A 9,813-nucleotide genomic window follows, 5' to 3' on the forward strand; every position below is an offset into this window, starting at 1 on the left:
GCCTGGGCGGTTTTCTTCGGGGCTCGAGAGATGGAATTTACGTGAGTTGGGTTTAGAACGTCATGAGACAGTTCCAACAGCTGATTCTAATGTAATGTCAAACCTTCAGCGGCTTATCTGTCCGTCACGTCGGGTCTGCCGCTTAGTTGAACCCATTCTATGAAACAGTATCATATTTACTAGAATCGCAATCGGTTGCTTGCTTTCAAACAAACAGAGACAGAGACAAAGCCGGAAAGCTATCCACATATTCAACAGTAAATGGTATCAAAAGACTATAAACATGCTGAAGAAAATAACTGTAAAACTAATAATTTGAGCTAAAGTGTAGAAAGGCTTCAGGGGGAATCCTCAAGTGCTCTAAGTGTTGGATCCAGATATGGCTCTAGGTTCGCTAGGTTGTAAGGACCATGGTGGAGCTCCTTGCCAATAGCACTTAGCACTTAGCTCCTTTGACACTAGTCGCTTGTTCTTTGGTCATTATACCTATGCATAATGAGTTCTTTGTCTTGAAGAATGCAAATGATGCTTCTGGCTTATATGATTCTGCATTAATCTCAACTTTCCTAAGAATGCAACCGCAGTAAGAAGCAAGTCCAAATTAAAACAAGATGTATGTACCATTGTCAAGATATGATGACCCGTATCCTCAAGTCTCAACACATTCATCAGTTAAAATTACATCATCTTCCAAACCCGTGGCTAAAGTTACAATCTGAGATATCTTGAACAATGATATATAACTAGCCAGTTACCAATCAATATTATAAAGTAAGCCTACATGGTTGTTTATAGCAAGAATTGTCATTAGCCATATGCTTATGCTAATATTACACATATCACTAAAAGATTTGAACACCTACACCAGTTATGCATCTTCAAATGGCTTTTGCATTATTGCTTAAAGGAGAATCAAAACATGAAAGGAAGAATAGAATTTGGCAATGGATGTGCATTATTGGGAACTGATTCCCAATAGAAACTTTCTGTAGCTATTTGTCCTTCCAACCTGAATAGCACGAACCGGAACTATATAAGCCTAGTGTTGAAAGATGGTCGGTACTCAGTTTACGCGGAATCTACATAAGCATCCAGATCATCCTTGCATAAGCACAGGAAATCCTATTAATCAAGAAGATATAAAAGGGAATTTAATTTATCCATATTAGACTTTTGATTAATATATCTCCCTTCATAACATGCCCTTGCTAGAAATGGATAGTGTGAAGGGAGAATATTACCGGGAAGCCCTTCAATTCAGTTAATGCACAAGAATATTGTTGAGAAGGTGCATTGCAGAATTTTTTTTGGAAATTGTAAGCTTTCATCCATGCACTTACTAATCAAACACCTTTAGAACCCTACAGCCTAAAAAGAAGGGTATTGAGAAGTAAAAGTTTATCTATATATTTCAAAAATTTCTACTTTTAGAATCCAGTAATTAATTGAAATACCCAAAGACATATATGACATGGAAAGGTCCACCATGACCCTACTCATGAGGCTTTAGCTAGTATATAAGCACCTTGAACCATTCACAAAACTTGCTCCACCAACATTTTGATCTGCTAGTTCTGTTCTTCCAGCCATCATCATTCAAGTTTTTGAGGTGAGTGCTACTAATCAAAGCTTGTTTTCTCCCTATAAAAAATTTAAGGGTTTGAAACTCTGGTTTCCTATTACCTTTCCACCATAATTATGTAGTAGTCTACATATCTAGGCTATTAGCACCACAGATATGATGGAAAATATAGCCATTTATTCTACCATCTATAGCCGTTTATTCTACCATCTATTTAAAAATTTCGATAGTTAAACTAACTATTGGTCTGTCAACACACACATCTATATACATGTCTGCCTGATGTTACTACATTTCCGTTTTGCCAAAAACTTGGAAACTAACAGCTACAAGGCTCTCACTAAACCCCTGAGATAGATAAAGAGATAAAATCAGCATATCCATCTTAGCGATTCTTGCTCTAGTCTCTGATTTGCATTATGTAAGCTCATAAATAAAAAAATTAAAATGTGATAAAATTAACATACTTCAGCTCTTTCCTCAGTAGTTCAACATATCAAGAAAAGGAAGATGCAGAAAAGTGGAGACTGGATGTGTGGTTCATGCCAGTACTTAAATTTTAAGAGATGGGATTCATGTCAGCGCTGTAGGTTTCCTAAGGTCGGAGGTGAATCTTGTCATATGCCTTCATATGGGATGAGTAGAACAGAAGGTTTGCCTGGGGACTGGTACTGCCATGAAATTAGATGTGGAGCACATAACTACGCTAGCAGGGCGAGTTGCTACAGGTGCGGTGTTCCTAAAGAAGATTACAGTGTACATGGGGCAGGCATTATGGGATCAGAAGGTTATGAATACAGTAACACAGTACCACCTGGCTGGAAAGCTGGTGACTGGGTTTGCAATAGGTACGTTCATGTCTACTCTATCTTCAGTTTATTTATTTAAACTGACTTCTAGTGATACTTTGCATTGACACATTAGACTATTAATGCAGTTAAATCATCTTAATTATGTACATATAACTATTGGATAAGTTGTCATTTATGTAAATTTCCTATCTTATATGATTGTAACTGGATTTTACAGAATAGGATGTCACATACACAATTATGCCAGTAGGACTGAATGCTATAAATGCAAAACGCCACGAGAATAGGGTAAGCAATGTCAGTAATTACTGATTTGTTCATAACATAAATTTCTGTTTAGTGTAGTACTAAACCTTCAAAATGCATTGTATCAGGCAGCGCAGTCTAATAAAGTGGCCTAACAGAAGCACTATCGAAAATGTATCTGCCACTCCAAGTTCCAAACCGCCCTGACAAGATTCAAATATGTATTCTAAGTAATAGCTATATCATATTTATCTATCTGATTTCATGGTTAATCAAACAGCTAAAGGTTGTTGCTTGTCTATCCAATTACTAAAGTACCAGGTCTTTCCGAAGAAGGTTTATTAGTGTATAGTATGGTCGTATCTGTACTAACAAAAAACTAATGAAATCCTTTTGTCTTCTGAATAATACTTTTCTATCAATATACTGGTGTTTCATGAATTTTAACAGTACTATTTACTAATATGCAACTTTCACATCAAGCTAATCAAGGACAGCTAGATAAAAGAACATAACGGGCCCCCGGTAATTGACCAATGCTTCAACACACCAATTTATAACAGGAAATAAGAATTATGTAGTAGAACAGTACAAAAGATTCAAATTGCCTTTTACATGAGTTCACTTCAGCATCCAGCTATTTCATGGAGCAATAATTCTTATACCCTCAACTAGGGGTGTACGCGGTTAAGTTTGGTGCGGTTCGGAGGTCAAAATCGCACAAAACCACATAGAGCGGTTTTCTTAAACCTCCAACCTTAGTCGCATTGGCGGTTGCGGTTAATCGCGATTTTTTCAGTCACGACTTTGCGGTTGGTGCGGATCAACTTATGGTTCAACCACCGACTTGTACGATAAATTATAAATAAAATAGTTCATTAAAATATACCTACCAAATATTAGAATTTTGTAAAATTAAAATGTTCTACATGTGTTTAATTTAATGTAAATTGTAAAATATATCGAGCAGTATACTACAACAAAATAGAAAGATAGTACCCCAAGCCCAACACCCCAAAGGCCAAACTTTTTATTCTATAACTTTTATATACGGTGTCTTATAATATCTCTCTCTATATATATATTTATATTTATATCTTTGATATATATATAAAGCGGTTTGCGATTGCGGTTCGAGTTTTGCGATTATTTAAAAATCAAATCGCAGTCAATCTACGGATTTACGATTTCTGTACTTTCAATTCGCATTCGATCCGTATTTTACGATTATCCGCAACAAGCGATGCGAATGCGAGCGATTGAACGGATTACCTGTACAACCCTACCCTCAATCATCAATTAACTTAATTATCAATGATTGTATTGACATGAACCAGATGCTATACTTTATTAGCACAGAAGCCATATGCTGCAATAGAGTCAATTCTAAATTTTAAGTATTTTCATTGTTTATATTTTCGTTTACCTTCACATTTGGAAATTATCAAGAAAAATTCAACCATAACAGCATAGCATTAAACCGTAGTTCATAACTTTGCTGTGACTTCGACAAAGTTGGACCATTTAATTGTAGTAGATATATTCAATATATGCCAAGTGCAAAAAACGCATATCAGGAGCCCATATTGACATAAAGAAAAGTTATATATTTGTAAATTTATATGTCAGTAATTAGGCTTTGATAACTTACACAATTATTTTCTACAATTATCATTCCCAGGCCCAGTAACACAATTATCATTTAGTAGAAAAAATAATTAACACAATTATTTTGTATACACAAGCATCATTCCTAAACGACCATTCTAAAATTAATGAATTATGTTTCTTAAGATATGATAACTAGCGAAGAAGAGTCATAGGCATGTCATTACAATTGGTCAAGTTCCAATATTTGATGAGACAAGACACCTTAATTAGTCTAACTCTATAATCTCTTCTATACAACCTTTTGGTTTGCATATATAGTAAAACAGCTGACTTGATCATATAGCAAAACATACCTAAAACTAGAAGACCTAACAGTATTTGCAGGAGATACCCGATACATACATTCATTAAGGATATTTCTTTCAATATGCAATTAGTTTAAAATCAGTTGTGTTTGCTGGTCTAAATCATTTACTAATATTTAAAATACTTTGTCCTCAGAGCTTTAAACTAAATCTCATGTTTATCTAAATGTGGCTCAAATTTTAAGTAAACACACTAGTGGATATAGCTAGTTAATGTCTAGATTCAGTAAACATACAAGCATCATTTATCCAAAAAAAATCAACATGCAAGCATACCTTTAGTGGAAAATCCCGGAACCTTGTGCTTCAAGCATGAAAGCCACTTCTGTGATTATATTTAAATGATCCCCGTTGTCTCTTGGAAAGGTAAATCTCGAGATCATCTAAAAGATGAAGAGGCTTTTCATGTATTGTACACACAAGACCCCTTATCAGTCTTAAGAAGCTTCAAACGTACAACTTGATTTTTAATCAACACAACAATATTGAATTAATTATCAAAAGGCAAGCAATAGTCTTAAATTTTTAACAATAGAAAATAGGCGAAATATTTAAAAAACTTAAGTGTGCTTGTCTGATGTCCCGCATATATTTCCCTGGAAGACCAACTCTACACAACTTAATAGAAGCCACTGAACGGATCTTATTTTATACTTCAAAAAAAAAACACTCCCCTAGCTCAACGGATAAGACCACCGTAATTATTTGACTATATCACTATAGGGAAAACTCTCACCAGCTGAGAGTAACAAAATCGATCGAGCTCTACTGCCATGTTCTATCTTACCCCCGCTCTTCAGATTTGGCCATCTTAGATATGTTAGACACTCGGGTGCAACACTTATTCACTGTTAATTATGATTGAAATCTGCACATTTTGATTAACTGACATATCAAGACTAGATGAACTTGGAATGTAAAAAAATAATGTTCTTTTACGTTTTTACACTGGCATATTCACATTTGTCATTTGTACACCAAAACTCGTTTTCTATATTTCTTCGGTGAATGCCCTTCATCGAAAAACAAATATATTGTTCCAAATAAATTTCGTTCATCATGAGAAATTGTCGGAGAATGTGGGTGTTCGCATCCAATATATACTGCCTTTTAAATGAAGTAAATGGAATTAATAGGTTATATCTCTATTTTGCAATGAAGAGGTAACTTAGAAAAGAAAAGAAATGAATAGAAAATGATTAATTTTTTTTTTCTTCCATAAACATAAAGAGAATTTCTTCTCAATTTTTTAGCTTTTTATTCTCTTTCTTCCCAAAATCATTCTGAAACAAATCTTCTCTCCTGATTTTTTCGAATGTGGGAAGAAAATTTAGAAAAAAATATAATGAGAACTTCTTCCCAAATCTTTAACTTTTTTTCCCTTTTTCCCAAAAATCATTTCTGGAACAATTTGTGGAAATATGTTCTTTTTCTTTCCAAAAATGTTTCCTGAACACAGTATTAGAGTTCTGTCTATAATCGTAAAAATTGTGAGGGCTAAATCATTAATAACCCAAAAAAAAGATATATAAGAAGGAAGCAGAAATAAAAAGAACGCCTTATGCCAAGCCGTTTGCCGAATCATACGTTTGCTTGTCCCATACCATCTTTTTCATAGTAAAGGTACGTGTGCAAATGTGTTAGAATTCAAACTCTTCGGTCAACAAATACTGCAAGATGAATATCTAGAAGATTGCAAATAAATTACGGCTCAGCATAGGCAACTTCCAGAAACTTTTAATGCATGTATGTGAAATGAAGAAGTCAGCAACAGCTATTAAGTTGTAAAATCAAGTTTAAATCCTTGAAATAAGGTAGGCTGCATGTTTCAGAGGATAAATACGTAAGAGATGAGATAAGCAATTCTTATAGTATAAATAGACATACTCAGGATCATATATCAAATACACAGGAGTAAGGAAAAAAAAAGAGAGAAGGAAAAAGGAGCTGTAGCTCAGTTAAAAAAAATAAAAGGCCGTAGCCTTAGCCGGTGACAAAGAAAAGATGTATGTAATTTCTTTGTTTGTAATATTATAAATAAAACACCTGGTTGCTATTACGTATTAATATATTTATATACTGTATTTTGAGTTGAAATCGAAAATAATTATATAAAACCCATTACGTTTCCAACAAGTGGTATCCGAGCCAGGTTACGTTTCTGAAAAATGCGAGCATGATACTACCGCAAATTCCGAAGTTGACGGCAACAAATTATGGAAACTGGAGCATACAAATGAAGGTGTTACTCGGGTCTCAAGATATTTGGGATCTGGTTGAAAGCGGGTATACTGAACCAGATGCAGCTGCTGAAGTAGGCTTATCAAATGACCAGAAATCAATTTTAAAGGAGACACGGAAAAGAGACAAGAAAGCTTTATTTTTAATTATTCAAGGTGTTGACGAATCAACCTTTGAAAAAATCTCGGAGGCAAAAACATCCAAGCAGGCGTGGGAGATTCTGCAGAAATCATTCCAGGGTGTCGAGAAAGTCAAAAAGGTGCGGCTACAGGTGTTGCTTGGTGAGTTTGAAAATTTAAAAATGAAATCCTCAGAAAATATTGGTGAATTTGTTACGCGTTTGAAAACGGTGATAAATGAGATGAAACGAAATGGTGAAAGCCTTGATGATGTCCGGGTCATTGAAAAGTTGCTCCGTTCGTTGACAAGAAAATTTGATTATGTTGTTACTTCTATCGAGTAGTGAAAAGATTTGTCAAAATTTCGATTGACGAGCTGGTTGGTTTGCTTCAAGCTCACGAGCAGCGGATGAACCAGTATGATGATGCAAGCCATCTGGAGAAGGCGTTGCAAAGTAAAGTATCCATTGGCGACAGTTCTGGCAGTAGCAGTTCTGTACGTGGCAGAGGTGGCTTTAGAGATGGCTACCGAGGTGGACGAGGACGTGGAAGGTAGTTTTTGAACAGACGCCAGAATTCTGAAGGTTTTCAATCATCTGGTCGTGGTCAAAATTTTAGAGGCCGAGGACGAGGTGGATTTCAACGAGTTGACAAATCTCAATTTCAATGTTATAATTGTAATAAATTTGGTCACTTCAGTTATGAGTGTAGAGCCCCAAAGGTGGAAGAAAGAAGTCATTTTACTGCAGCAAAAGAAGATAAAGACGTTGACACTGCTATGTTCCTCACTTATAAAGGAGATGAGGAAAACAAGAAAAATGTTTGGTATCTTGACTCGGGAGCCAGCAATCATATGACTGGCCATAAGGATTTATTTACGGAGATAGACGAGACCATCATTGGAGAAGTTACTTTTGGTGACTCGTCAAAGATTCCGGTCAAAGGGAAAGGTACAATTACGATTGTGTCAAAGAATGGTGAGAAAAAATATATAAATGATGTTTATTGCTTTGAAAAATAATATCATCAGTCTTGGCCAACTTGTGGAGAAAAGGTATAATATTTGTGATGCAAGATAATTCTCTCATCATCAGAAATCAGGTTCGAGAATTAATTACAGATGTGGAGATGTCAAAGAATCGCCTGTTCACCCTTGATATGCAGAAGTGCTTAAAGTCGGTCATTAAAAATGACTCGTGGCTGTGGCACTTGAGATATGGTCATTTGGGATTTTCTGTCTTGAAATTATAATCAAAAACAAAGATGGTGGACGGCTTTCCAGAAATCAATGAACCAGAAAATTTGTGTGAAGCATGTGTCAAGGGGAAACAACACAGATAAAGTTTTCCTGTTGGAAAATCATGGAGAGCCAGTAGGCCATTGGAGATAATTCACACAGATATAGCTGGTCCATTGATATCCCATCACTTGGAGGTAATAGGTATTACCTAACATTTATTGATGATTTTAGCAAGAAAAGTTGGGTGTATATCATCAAAGAAAAATCAGAGGCTCTTGATAAATTCAAGGAGTTCAAAGCACTGGCGGAAAAATAAAGTGGACATTATTTGAAGACACTCAAATCAGACAGAGGAGGCGAGTATACTTCAAACTTGTTTAGAAGCTTCTGCCGAGCACATGGAATAAATCATCAATTGACAACGGCCTACACTCCTCAACAAAATGGCGTTGCAGAAAGTAAGAATCGCACTATTCTTGATATGGCAAGGAGTATGGTGAAAGCAAAACACTTGCCAAGAATTTTCTGGGCGGAAGCCGTTCAATGTGCAGTTTATTTGTTGAATCGTTGTCCAACAAAAAGTGTCAGAAACAAAACTCTGAATGAAGCATGGAGTGGTAGCAAACCATCAGTTGGACATCTCAAAATTTTTGGGTGTATTGCTTATGCCCATATTCCCGATCAGAAAAGAAAGAAGCTGAATGACAAAGGCGAAAAGTGTATTTTTACCGGATATGACAAAAGAAGCAAGGTGTACAGACTCTACAATCCCCTGACGAAGAAATTAATCATTTCTCGAGATGTTTAGTTTGATGAATCAGATAACTGGAGATGGAGCGAGAAAGAAAGAAAAGTTACTGGTTTATTTTTTCAGGATGATGATAATGATGATGACTCCAATACTGAAGATGAAGGAGATGATGATCCAACTCCACCACAAAGTCCAACTCAACAAACTCCCGCATCAACACCATCAACGGGAGTAAGCAGCAGTTCAAGGGGAGCACCGAGGAAAATGCGAAGTCTGGATAATATCTATGAAGCAACAAGTCCGGTAGAAAAATCCTTCGATTATTCATTATTTTGCTTAATGGCTGAATGTGATCCCCTTACATTTGAGGAAGCTTCTGAAGAAAGCAAATGGAATAAAGCTATGGACGAAGAGATTGGTGCTATAAAAATAAATGACACTTGGGATCTCACAGATCTTCCAGAAGGACATAAAGCAATCGGTGTCAAATGGGTCTACAAGACCAAGACGAATCAGGAAGGTGAAGTGGAGAAATAAAAGGTTAGTGGCTAAAGGTTACAAGCAGAGATATGGCATTGACTATGATGAGGTATTCGCTCCAGTTGCAAGAGTTGATACCATATGACTTTTGACAGCAATTGCAGCTCTGAAGCAGTGAAAAATATTTCAGATGGATGTCAAGTCAGCATTTCTCAACGGTTATCTTGAAGAAGAAGTCTATATTGAGCAGCCTCCCGGATATGTTCAGAAAGGCCGGGAAAATAAAGTCTACAGACTGAAGAAAGCCTTATATGGTTTGAAGCAAGCTCTGCGAGCATATAATCCAAGGGTTGATGAATATTTTCA

The 9,813-nt window shown here is 35.9% G+C and overlaps 1 long non-coding RNA gene across 1 annotated transcript; it reads left to right on the plus strand.

Annotated features, from left to right (window-relative positions):
• Positions 1-1,541: 1,541 nt before the first annotated feature.
• On the plus strand, positions 1,542-3,081 carry LOC141717005 (uncharacterized). Its single transcript, XR_012573491.1, has 4 exons — positions 1,542-1,609; positions 2,067-2,430; positions 2,612-2,682; positions 2,769-3,081. It is a non-coding gene; the product is annotated as an uncharacterized LOC141717005 (long non-coding RNA).
• Positions 3,082-9,813: the final 6,732 nt, after the last annotated feature.

The sequence above is a fragment of the Apium graveolens genome, chromosome 4 (genome assembly GCF_009905375.1).
Source record: "Apium graveolens cultivar Ventura chromosome 4, ASM990537v1, whole genome shotgun sequence".
Taxonomy (NCBI): domain Eukaryota; kingdom Viridiplantae; phylum Streptophyta; class Magnoliopsida; order Apiales; family Apiaceae; genus Apium; species Apium graveolens.